Source organism: Oryctolagus cuniculus, chromosome 1, assembly GCF_051225735.1.
Source record: "Oryctolagus cuniculus isolate XC-2025 breed Fujian yellow rabbit chromosome 1, ASM5122573v1, whole genome shotgun sequence".
NCBI lineage: Eukaryota > Metazoa > Chordata > Mammalia > Lagomorpha > Leporidae > Oryctolagus > Oryctolagus cuniculus.
This window is the reverse complement of record NC_142867.1, coordinates 82718788-82732582: the sequence shown is the minus strand read 5'-3', so window position 1 is coordinate 82732582 and position 13795 is coordinate 82718788.

Genomic DNA, 13795 nt, shown 5'->3' with positions numbered 1-13795 from the left:
CTACACCACAAATCCTGCCCCAATTTCCGAATTCTGAATTCCAGAATTTTTACAGATATTTTTCTGTTAAGCTATTAAATACATAGGTATTTCTTGCAGTGGCAATGGGAAATTAACACGCCTAGCTAAACTCAGAGATGGTTATGGCCTTATGAGCAAGATCTGATCATAAAATGTGAGCGAAATGAAGGTACTCAGGAACATAACTCACCTGTAAAAACCTCACACACACACTTCTGTGCTATAATTCTTTCTCTGTCCACTGGGTAGAATCCAAAAGTTTATAGGCCTTTGTAGATTAAAAAAAATCTGCAAAACAAAAGGAGCCTTAGGCCCTGGCCAACCTGCAAAAAACCCTTTGTTAATTTTTCTACTTTAATGAAATAATGTTTTGCCTCTATTTACCATGAGGCAAAATGTATCAAGGAAAGAGGGCATGTCTTATTCTTGTGTACCTGGGGCTTAACATTCTATATTGGAGATAAGAATTTTATTCTAAGTGGTGGCAGAACTGAACACAGTATAAAGCTACATGCAAAACGGGAGCAAGAATCCACAAATGAAGCCAGTAAAGGCAGATTGGAAAGCACAGGGCAGGGCAGGTACAGTATTTCTATAGGCTGAGAACAAAGTCAGGGACAGGAGTTAACTCAAAAAGGAAATGGGACAATGGTCTATAGTTCAATGACCTCATGTGCATGTACAAAGCAGCACCAGCTATCAACTGTTTATCAGTGGCTGAGCACAGCATAGTGGGGCTGGGATGGAAGCTTTAAGAATTTGAGCTCTGGACTCAAAATTAGGAAAGGGAACTTATTAATTTCCTAATACCTTGATCAAAAACCACTTAGGTTTGTTCACTTTTTTCATGCGTTCTATTCCCATAGTGTAAGAAAAAATAAACCCATGAGATACTTTCTGCCATGATCCGCATGGGAAAGCAACATAAAAAAGGTTCACAATAGAAATGAAAATAGTTTTTTTCCCACAGCCATCAAAGAAATTATGACAGCCATCAGCTGAAATAATTTTGTTGCCCCAAGTGGGACCCAAGATTCATAGAGAATATTTGCTTTTCCTATTTCCCTAATCTACCTAAGTTCTGCACTATTTGAAGAGTGACCTAATTTTTTTTTCAACTTAAATGCTTCTCTGATCTGGAACAAAGTTTTTCTTTTATTGGACAGTTCTCAGGCCTTGCAATAGGCAAGATCATTGTCATTTCAGTCCCAAGATATAGCCTCTGTTTCAGTGCAGCATAAAAGGATTTTCCTCTCTTCAAATGATAATTAAATTAAGAGCAAAGTTGGAAATGCTGCTTTGAACTGCTCTGGTGAGAAAGGTCACTAGCTGATCAACAATCTGTTAGCACAGCTGCACTGAGGAGACACTTTGCAGCCACAAGTGGGTTCTTAATAACAAGTGAGAAGTCCATTGGTGTGGCTTCTTTTAAACACTTTCTCTTGTCACACTCAGAAGCCAGAAAACATACAGGCTTTTGAGAGCTTTGTAAAGACTTAGGTGAAACACCAAATTAAGTTGTCAAGAAAATCCACAAGAGGAAAGGGTCAATAATTCCACTATCAGGGAAAAAAAAATCTGTAGCAGTCAAACTGACTTATATTCTGTCAAAAGTGTCATGTGCCACTTTGGTAGTTCCTTTGATTTTTTCACCACTCTAGGATAGAGTTGTCTGAAGTGGTTAAACAATAAATGTTATTCCTACAAGCTGTATAAAATCAGCTTTTTTTATATTAAGTGAGCTCCTATCTACCAATGTACAACAAACATCAATGTAGAACTGATGAAGAAATTTTTGTATAAAGTAAATGAAAATTAATATACTTTGGTCAGCAAGGAATGAGTACTTCTCTCCTCAAATTCTGGGATAGTGTTAACAGCTAGTTTCAGAAAAATAAACTAGTACATTGAGAACTGAGTATGCTGTACAGTGCTGAGGTTTCTTTACAGGACAAGAACCTTCCCATTGGACATTACCAGGGCACAAACATGTCCCTACTCATGATAGCACACACATACACAAATTGAATGGGATGTAGTGCTGAAACTGGAAAATATGTTTTAAGATTTGTATTTATTTATTTATTTTTTAAAAGTCAGAGTTAGAGAGAGAGAGAGAGAGAGAGAGAGAGGAAGAGATATAGAGAGAAATGCCTTCCCTCTGCTGGTTAGGTTCCCCAGATGGCTGCGACAGCCTGAATGCTAGGTTGAAGAGCCTGGGTTTGAGTCTTGATTCTGCTTCTGATTCCAGCTTTCTACTAATGCTCACCTGGGCGGCAGCCAGTCATGGCTCAAGTAGTAGGGGCCCTGCAAACTATGCGGGAAACACAGACTGAGTTCTCCACCTCTAATTTTGCAAGCCCAGGCCTGGTTGTTGCTGCCTTTGGGGAGTGAACCAGCAAAGGGAAGGTTTCTCTCTCATAAAAATAAGTAAAAGCTAAAAAAAAAAAAAAAACTTAATTTGGAAAAAGCTGCTGACTTACATGTGTGTTGTACATACTAGAATCCTTATATTACAATTAAATAGATTATATTATTTGTATTCCATGTGATATATATATATATATATGCATGTCTGTGTGTATAGATAGATAGATGCACATGTAAGTATTTTTGGTGACATATCTAGTGCAACTGTTTTCTTAATTGCCATATTCTTCATTTTGAATATATAGCAATGCAATTAATTTTGCAATCTACATTCTGTAAACTTGCTGAATTCATTTTTAGCTATAAATGCTTTTCTCCCAGTGGATTACTCAGTCTTTTAAATATAAGAGCATGTCATTTGCTTTCACACATAAATGCAATGTTAGATGGTGTTTGTCTTATTGTTAATCTTTTCCACAAATTAACTTTTAAAAATATTTCTCTTCTATTTTTCTAGTCTAGATTTCATTTGTTTTTCACTTTATTCTTTAACTGCTTTTTAGCTTACTTTTCCCTGTTTTACTAGCTAGCACACATGATTAAATTATGAATCAATCTTTTATTTTTTCATTATAGCATTTATAGCTATGATTTTCATTTTAGCTACTTTGATATGCTGTATTTTCATTTTAATTCATTTCTATTTATTTTCTAGTGTTTCTTGTGATTTCTTCTTGAGTTCCTTGGTTATTCAGGAGTTTATTGTTTTATTTTTATATATTTTTAAATTTCTTTCCATTACTGATTTTTTTATTTGACATGTAGAATTACAGAGAGTAAGAGAGAGAGACAGAGAGAAGGGTCTTCCTTCCATTGGTTCACTCCCCAAATGGCCACAACAGACAGAGCTCTGTCGATCTGAAGCCAGGATCCAGGTGCTTCTTCCTGGTCTCCCATGTGGATGTAGGAGCCCAAGCATGTGGGCCATCCTCCGTTGTTTTCCCAGGCCACAGCAGAGAACAGGACTGGAAGAGGAGCAACTGGGACTAGAACCGGCACCCATACGGGATGCCGTTGCCACAGGCAGAGGATTAACCTACTGTGCCATGGCACCAGCCCCTCCATTACTGATTATTAATTTCATTTCATTGCAGTGAACAAACGTATTGTATGATTTCAGTCTTTTAAAAATTTTAAGGCTTGTTTTGTGGACTGGTGTTTGTTCTACCCTTTAGATGTTATATGTGTGCTTCAGGATAACACCTGTATGATAGCTTGATGGAAAAATTTAACAGATGTCTTTTAGAAATACTTGCTTTATGGTACTATTGAAAACTTCTACACATAGTTTCATATCTACCTTCTGCCTCTATCTTTTTTTGTAAGGAGGATGTTGAAGTGCCCAATTCTTACTGTTCATTTTTCTATTATTTTCTTCAATTCTGTCCTGTTTTACTTCATGCATTTTGGAGTTCTGTTGTCAGGTGCATGAGTGTGGGCTTAAGTGTAGAATGATGAAAGCAGAGGCTTAGGATACTGTCTGTGCTGTGAAGATACCCTGCAGCTGGTTCCCGGGCAACATGCCTTTTAGCAAACTCTAAAGTGATAGATAATGAAAACATTTACTGTACCTTAAAGAGGAAGGAGCTGTAGGTCTTACGGTCATTGTACCAAGAGTGATTAATGACCCATTTTTGCTTTTCTTATATATAGATAATATCAAGTGTGGGAATGTAACATCTTTTCTAACAAATAATATAGTAATATAGTATAAACTTTTTCCTTATAACAATCAATTTGAAATTCATCCTAAATTTTCTATATGGTATTGGAACTTTAATTTCATACTAAAAAACTCTCTTCCTTCATCCCTGTTTTTGATTTTATAATTTTATGCATACATATCTGTATATATTACAGGTTCTAAAACACATAGTTATAGTTATTATTTTCTATAATTTTGCATCCTTTAAGAAACTGACGTGGGACCAGCATTGTGGTATAATGTTGTGTAATGGCTACCTCCTGCAACAAATGGGCACTATTTGAGTCCTGGTTGCTCCACTTCCGATATAGATTCCTGCTCCTGCTCCTGCTCCTGAGAAAGCAGAGGAAGGTCGCACAAGCGGTTGGGCCCCTTCATCCACATGGGAGATCCGGAAGAAGATCCTGGCTCCTGGGTTCAGCCTGGCCTACCCCTGGCTGTTGCAGCCATTTGGGGAGTGAACAAACAAATGGAACATCTCTCTCTATCTTTTCCTCTTTTTCTCTGTAATGCTGCCTTTCAAATAAATAAAATAAATCTTAAAAAAAAAGAAACTGAAAGATGAAAGTAAATCAAATATTCATTCATGGACATGATATTATTGGTCTCTCTCACATGAACTAGATCTCCCACCATGTGATGGAGGCTTATTGGGGAAAGGAAGCCACAGACTTGCAAAGAACATGAGAAATATCCAAAATGTTAATGGAAAATGTATACTATTAAAATACTAATCAAGAATTCAAAGTGGATTTTCCTGGGAACAAACTTATCTTTTTTATTTATTTATTTATTTGACAGATAGAGTTAGACAGAGAGAGACAGAGACAGAGAGAAAGGTCTTTCTTTTGCTGGTTCACTCCCCAAATGGCCACTATAGCCGGTACTGCACCGATCCGAAGCCAGGAGCCAGGAGCTTCTTCCTGGTCTCCCATGCGGGTGCAGGGACCCAAACACTTGGGCCATCCTCCACTGCCCTCCTGGGCCACAGCAGAGAGCTGGACTGGAAGAGGAGCAACCAGGACTAGAACCTGGCATGAACTTATCTTTTAATTCAATTTTTACATGGACATTTTGAAATACCCTGGTTTAGTTTCCACAACAGGGAGCTGGTGAGAAAAGGAGGAGGGGTTGGGTGAGAAATGTTGACAGTCTATCCTTCCCAGGAAGAAACTGGAGCATTAGACTATGAGCTTGGACACAATGTGTATGTGTGTGTGTGTGTGTGTGTGTGTCTGTATATATATATATACACACACACATGAAAGGTAGCAAAGTTTAATGAAGAGAAATGATGAAGACACTACACCTGACATACCAAGCAGGCATTCTAGTAAAGAAATGACAGTCAAATATGCATTTAGACTGGAGTTTTCACAGATATTGGGTGCGGGCCCTCTTTCCCTATGCCCTTTTTGGAATTTCACTGGGTAGAGGGCTTTCTGGATGTGGAATCCTTCCCAGAAGGTCATAATGCCCCCTTGGTGGAGAACAGATCCCACTAAGCTGCCCCAAGAGAGAGGGCTGGGACCACGCAACCAGGTTATTGAACAACACAAGATTTCTGATATGTAAATACTAGTTTGCCTCCAAGGCTTACGTCCGTGTTATATCACAGATAAATTCCCATTTTTCTTCCGACCCTCTTACACTCTTGTGCTCTGGCCTCTCTAGCTACCTTAACATTTCTCCCTCTAAAGCATAACATGTAACATCTAAAGGGTAGAACAAACACCAGTGCACAAAACAAGCCTTAAAGAGAATAATCTTATAGCAGTAACATGGCTGAAGGTGTATCTTTCGTACTTTCTTCAGGGTTGACATATGGGTGTAGAGCTACTTATGGGTGTTCTTCTCTTGCTATCTTTCCTATGGTGTTTGGAGCTGACCTGGGAAAAGATTGTTTTGCACGGTTCAGAGGACTGGTCATATCATCTGAAAGGATGGATTGGAAGCCTATCTCATGACCATCTGGAGCTGCAGAGTTTGTACTCCTACAAAATAGGAGAGAGCATTAAAGATATGTGTTCCAAAGAGAAGCAACAAGAGTATGGAAGTTGTAGGGCAAAGGAGGAGCAATAGCCAGGATTTCCATTACCAGTTGCTAGGCCACACATTCCAGCCTTATTCATCCTGGTTCTGAGGTTGTCTGGCCTTACCCAAGAAATGATAAGATTGACCTCCACTCCCCATAAAAAATTTTTGGAGCATGACACAGATGCTCCTTTGGGCAGCAGTTAGCATTTCTAATTTCTTGCCTATTTTCAAAGAATAGGTTTAACAATGTTAGGGTAGGGGCCCTAGTCATGGCAGCCTTTCACTGGATGAAGACTATGTTTTGATTTTGTTTTCTCAAAGGAGGAGGCTCTGTTCTGGCTTGCCTTTGAGAGCCCGATACAGAAGCTTTGTTATTTCCTAGTACCTAGTGATCCATAGCCTGTTAGGGGAATGCTCGAGCTATCTTAATGTTGTAGGCATAGGGATTGCTGCATATCCTATATCCTTTCTGGGGCCAGTATTTTCTCCCCAGGGTGTAAGGACGAACACTTTATAATTATTTTTCTGGTGAATTAGCTGGGCATTTAGTGGGTAACTGGTACCTCTGTTATGCTAGGAAGTTAATGGTGTTAGTTAATGCACAAGATTCTGCAAACTCTTGAGTGGGGGGACAGACTAATGCATTATCTACATACTGCTTTGCTCTTGAGAGCCTGATACAGAGTCTGATATAGTAGTTTTGCCATTTGCCTGTCCCTGAGGATCCATAACCTTTTAGTCAGAGCTATCATTAGGTTATAGGAGCAGTGATCTGCTACATGGATTTTTTTTTTCTTTCTAGAGGCCAATTTCTGTCCCTAATGGTGAGGATGAGCCCCAAATAGTTTATTTCCTGATGGACCAGTTGTGAGTTTTCTTGGATACCCAATAGTCATGTTCTGCTAGGAAGTTAAGGGTGCTAGGCAGATACCCAAAATTGGAATCTCAAACCATCTACAATTTAAATCATATCTCTATTCTCCTCAAGAGACTGGCCCTTTAGGTCTTCCATGAAGGACCTATCCAAATAGGTGGGAATTGTCTCTAAATCTGTCCAGTATGGTTTGTACTTTACACTGTGGTTGCCAACCTATTTAAAAGTAATAGGGTTGGACAGAAGGAGGTTTTAGTCTTCATAATAATCCAGTGGGGTATTAATGTCTTGTTGGGAATGTGTGAGGCCAAGATTTATCTATCTCTTCACATAGAGTATGGGAAGACCCTTTACAAGGGAGATGTGAACTTCCTTAGAAAAGGCACCCTATCAATGCCCACTACCTGAAATGGGAGGAGGGCTGGCACAAACAGGAGGTTTGTACAGAATTGGTGGCATCTATCAAAGAAATATACAGTCTTACCTGCAACATCACTGGCCCTACATTATCCTTAAGAGCTATGGTTAGTTTGGAATCCTGGTAGAGTGAAGGATTGTTGTTTTTGGCTTAGGACCGACAGGGTCTGTGGTTCTGACCTGGGAGTCACAAGTGATCAGAATAGAACATCTGACATACTGGGCTGAGGTGTATGGCATCAATAGGATGTAACTGAAAGCCTCAGACTTGCTCTTCTTACAAAGATTTGGTAGATTTTTAGAAATAAATGATTCTCAATTTCCTGTTGCCCTTTTAGAAAATTTCTAGAGACTTAAATTTTCAAAAAGAATAATTTTCATGATCAGACTATTTCTCCCTCACTGTCCCATTATAAAATTCACTCTACTCCTTTGCTTTCACACTTCAGAGAGGTTGTTTTCAATCAAGAGTTATGTTTAAATTGATCTGACTTATAAAGAAGGTCTGCTGGGCTCCTCCAATCACCATTCCAGAAATCCTGTCTCAGACACTCATTTATTACATAGAATTGATGCGATCTGTTTGTAATTATTGGTTTTTAAGCTCTTCTTGTTCCATGGTCAGGTGCCATTGTTCCACCCTTTTGGATGTGCACAGTGAGGTCCATTGTCCTTTTCTCTTGCAGGGACATCACTTTTGTAGGAGCAAGGTACTGGCTAGTGGCATAGCATCTTGTAGCTGCTTTGTTAATACCTCCTTTATACACTGTCATCCTTATGTCTTCCTGTCCCATGACTTCCCTTCTCCATGCTAATAATGTAAGCTACTTTAACTGTTCCTTATATAACAGGTTTTTATTTTCTTCACTTATCCACTACAATGTTCTTGTTGTGAAAGAATTCCATTCCTATATATTGGTGTCTCTCATCATGTATGTTATCAAAATCTCTTACAGCACTAAGAACCAAAGGGAGCACATAAACAAGAATAGTGTCTGCAAATACTAGCTGATAGAATAAAAAAGGGAGAGAATGATCCAACATGGGAAGTGAGATACACAGCAGACCCATAGAATGGCAGATGTCCTAGACAGCACTCTGGCCTCAGAATCAGCCCTTAAGGCATGTGGATCTGGCTGAAAAGCCCATGAGAGTATTGCAGGCATGGAAAGCCAAGACACTCTGGGAAAAAAAAAAAAAAAAAAAAAAAACCTAAACGAAAGATCTCTTCGAGTGAGATCTCAGTGGAAAGAACATCATCAAAGTAATCAAAGAAGGTCATCGAAAGAAGGAGGTACCTTTCTCTGAAGGGAGGAGAGAACTTCCACTTTGACCATGGCCTTGTCTAAATATGATCAGAGTCAGTGAACTCAGGGGGCTTCCATAGTCTTGGCAGCTCATGACAAGAGCCTAGGGTGATTACTGATGCCATAAACAAGAGTGTCAATTTGTTAAGTCAACAACAGGAGTCACTGTGCACTTAATCCTCATGTAGGATCTCTGTCCTTAGTGTGCTGACATTGAGATTTAATGCTATAACTAGTACTCAAACAGTATTTTTCACTTTATGTTTCTGTGTGGGAGCAAACTGTTGAAATCTTTACTTAATGTATGCTAAACTGATCTTCTGTATATAAGGAGAATCGAAAATGAATCTTGATGTGAATGGAAGGGGAGAGGGAGTGGGAAAGGGGAGGGTTGTGGGTGGGAGGGACGTTATGGGGGGGAAGCCATTGTAATCAATATTCTGTACTTTGGAAATTTATATTCATTAAATTAAAGCTTAAAAAAAAAGAAAGAAAAAAATAAAGAAGAAGAAGAAAAAAAAAGTGTCTTCCTTTAAAACCCACATACAGCATAAGTATTAGCAGAAATTAAGCACTATTATCTTTCGACTGCAGCAGAGTTTGTGGTCATGGTTGTAGAGAATTGACACAATAACTTTGACAGAACTTGCTTGACAGAACAGATATGAAATGGAACTTCTTTGTCTAATAATAGTGATTTTCCATCCTCTCTTAGTTACCTCTCTGACAGTTGTCAGTCAAGTTTTTATAGCCAATGCACATTTTTTCAATCTTAATTTTTTCTTGCATTACTTTATGTAGTTTATTATGATTATTACTTACACTGAGTTCTCATATGTTACACAACAGAATGCCACCCTCTCCAGCATATTAGCCAGGTCTCCTGCTTCTCAGGTACTATGCCATACCATAAAATTGTCTTTCCTTCTTCACTTCTGATAGGTCTCCCAATGAACAGTGAAGATCAAAATTATCTGATTTAATCAATTCATACTAGCATGTGAATGATTAGTCCATGTTTTTCCAAAAGCCATTTATTTTCAACAACATAGATAGAACATCAATACTCAGTTTTCAGAGGCAAGTAGAGAAGCTCATTTTGGGGTCTTAAACTTGTCTTTAAACTCTCACATAAGGTGAAAGATTACTTCAATTATACATAATTATGGTATTAGCAATAAAACTACTATATGATAGTTACTATTTCTCTGACTCTTTAGACAAAGCATATTAGTTATTGTTTTATTTTATGTGTGTGTGTTTGTGTATGTGTGTGTTTCTTGTGAGGTAGTCATCAATGTCATTACTTCCATTTTACGAGAATATTTATTAGAAAATGAATATGTTTCAAGTTAAAATTGTTGGGGCTGGCACTGTGGTGTATTGGGTAAAACCATCACCTGCAGTGCCTGCATTTCATAGGGTGCCAGTTCAAGTCCTGGCTGCTCCACTTCCAATCCAGCTCTCTGCTATGGCCTGGGAAAGCAGTAGAAGATGATCCAAGTCCTTGGGCCTTTGCACCCATGAGGGAGACCCAGAAGAAGCACCTGGCTTTTGGCTTCGGATCAACTTAGCCCCAGCTGTTGTGGCCAATCAGGAAGTGAACCAGTGGATGGAAGACCTCTTTCAATCTCTCTCACTCCCTTCTCTGCCTCTCCTCTCTCTGTGTAACTCTTTCAAATAACAAAATAAATCTTAAAAAAGAGTTAAAATTATAATATCTCCTGTTCTGTTAATATCCATGAGGTAAGGAACACTGAATAATCTTGTTGAAATTACCAAAAGCTAGTCTTGATTTCTTATATTGAAAAGTTATTTTCTCACAAAAGATTTCAAAATATTATTGAAGGAGCTGGTGCTGTGGATAAAGCCATCACCTACAGTTTTGGCATTCCATATGGGTGCTGGTTCAAGTCCTGGCTGCTCCACTTCTGATCCAGCTCTCTGCTATGGCCTGAGAAAGCAGTAGAAGATGGCCTAAGTCCTTGGGACCCTGCACCCACATGGGAGACCTGGAGGAAGCTCCTGGCTCCTGGCTTTGGATCGGCACAGCTCTGGCCATTGCGGCCATTTGGGGAGTGAGCCAGCAGATAGAAGATCTTTCTCTCTCTCTCTCTCTCTCTCTCTCTCTGCCTTTCCTTCTCTCTCTGTGTAACTTTGACTTTCAAATAAATAAATCTTAAAAAATTTTTTGCAAGGCAGGCATTTAATGTAGTGGTGGAGGCACGAGTTAAGATGCCGATGTCTTATAGCAAAATAAGTGGGTCCAATACACAGCTGTGGCTTCTGACTCCAGCTTCCTACTAATGCAGAGCCTGGAAGCAGGTACTTGAGTTCCTGCCATCCTTATGTGACACCTGAATTAAGTGCTGTGCTCCTTCTTTGGCCTGGCCCAGACTCAGGCATTTTAGGCATTTGATGAATGAATCAGTAGATGGAAACTTTTGCACTGTTTCTCTCTGTGTGTCTTTCCATTCTTACCAAATAAAGTAATGAATAAAAATAAAAAATAAAATTGCTATTATATAAAGAAAGTGGGCCAATTAATAACTTATCATTAGCAGCCAAATGATGCAGCAATGTTAGCACTGTTCCTTTTTAATTACTTTTACTTTTGGGAGGAATTATTAAGTGCTTCGTTGCCCCATGATAGGGAATGAAATCAGCTAGTTGATACAGTTTCACATTCACACTCAACCTCCTTCAATAACTCCTGAAAGCCCCACTGAATTTTAATGTCTTGGTTCCTAATTGCACCTTTAGCTGTGCAAAGGCAGGGTGAGAGTAAGAAGTGGAAGAAAAACAGGGGTGTGATATTTAGAAAGAACTTTTTTTGGATAGTGTTATAAAACAGTATCTATTGCCTAAAAGTAAAAATGATAGAGCTGGCAACATGATATATTCTGTCTCATGAAAAGCTTCTCTATAAAAATATTTGTATTTGGCATTAATTTATTCTTTCATATCTGTTTTAGGCAGAAGATACAAATATTTAGATAAGGTATGGTCACTATCCTCATGCAGTTCTCAGATAAGTGAGGGAACTATGTAATCAAATGATTTCTACTGAATGTTCATCAGAGACTTGCTTGGAATTTTTCAGTCCAATGGGTTGGTCTGAAAAGTAACATCAACATAGAGATGCACTAGGTAAGCTCTACAAAAGAAGTACATAGATGTGTATTTTACTCTATCTATCCACTATACCAAACATAATAAGCTGATAGTCAACTTTTTTAAACTTGGAACAAATGTAAAATGGTGAGCTGCATTTTATTTTACATGCAAATGATCTGACTGATGACCTACTTCTGCAAATAGATTTGGGAATTTAAGGCATTGTGGAAATGGTCATGAAGTTTACCAAAGAACTTGAAAAGAAAGGTAGAGTATAACATTCTAATATTTAAGCAATAGAGTCAGCATTTTTTTTTTAATTTAAGAACAGACATTCACGTTTTATTGTTGAAGGTAAACCATGGCCCTGATTTCTATAATACTTTATCTTAGTCTGCTTAAACTTGTTGATTGATGAGAACCAAAAACTTCAATAGAAAACAGACTGGTCAATAATGACAACATAGATAAAGAAGGGCCTGAGATTCAAATATTGCCTGTCCAGGAGAATACTATGTGGAACCTGGGCAAGGGATTTTTTTGTTTTACTTTTGAAAATAATATCAACATCCCCTGGTCCTTCCCTCCCCTTTTCATGCACTTGTCCTCACACAGAGAGTTGCACTGCCTACGGAAATATAATGAGAATTTAACAAAGTCCTCAGTTCATGAAAAGGAGAATAATAGCCATTTTTTTTCTGGATTTACAAAATGGCAAGCACTCTGCTAAGCATTTTATTTAATTTACCTCATTTACTTTTCGTCATAATGCTGCAACAAAGAAATTATTATTTCCATTCTGTGGTGAGGTTAACTAACCTGCCCAAGATCTTAGTTACCAAACAGCAAGATTGTATTCAAAATCAGCTCTGTCAGACTTCAATGATCAGAATTTTAATCCAAAAGTAAATGGACTTTGAATGCAATTGTGATAAAATTTTATTCAGCAATTCATGATAAGCAATGATGAAGAAATATGAACTGAATTATATGTTTATTAGAGTTATTGTAGTTAGCTCAAATCATGGCAAGAGGGCCAGAAAAGAACACAGTGCTTGTTATGCCACAAGCTTGATAAAAAGGGTTCACCATTTTATGTTCGTTGTTAAATTGCAAATGGTATTTCCTTGTTATGAGAGATTGCAAATTGTGTTTTGTGAGTGCATTTAGGACATCTTATGTTTAAGTATTTCCTTGGGAAAAATTTCAGTGTAAGCAAAAAAAAATTTAATTTTATGCTTTCCCCTTGATTTAAATATTGCAAAGCAAAACTGCTAAAAAATATTTTTTATTTTTTATTTTTTTTAAACTTTTATTTAATGAATATAAATTTCCAAAGTACAGAATATTGATTACAATGGCTTCCCCCCCATAACGTCCCTCCCACCCACAACCCTCCCCTTTCCCACTCCCTCTCCCCTTCCATTCACATCAAGATTCATTTTCGTTTCTCTTTATATACACAAGATCAGTTTAGCATACATTAAGTAAAGATTTCAACAGTTTGCTCCCACACAGAAACATAAAGTGAAAAATACTGTTTGAGTACTAGTTATAGCATTAAATCTCAATGTCAGCACACTAAGGACAGAGATCCTACATGAGGATTAAGTGCACAGTGACTCCTGTTGTTGACTTAACAAATTGACACTCTTGTTTATGGCATTAGTAATCACCCTAGGCTCTTGTTATGAGTTGCCAAGGCTATGGAAGCCCCCTGAGTCACCAACTCTGATCATATTTAGACAAGGCCATGGTCAAAGTGGAAGTTCTCTCCTCCCTTCAGAGAAAGGTGCCTCCTTCTTTGATGACCCATTCTTTCCGCTGGGATCTTACTTGCGGAGATCTTTCATTTAGGTTTTGTGTTTTGTTTTTTTTTTTTTTGTT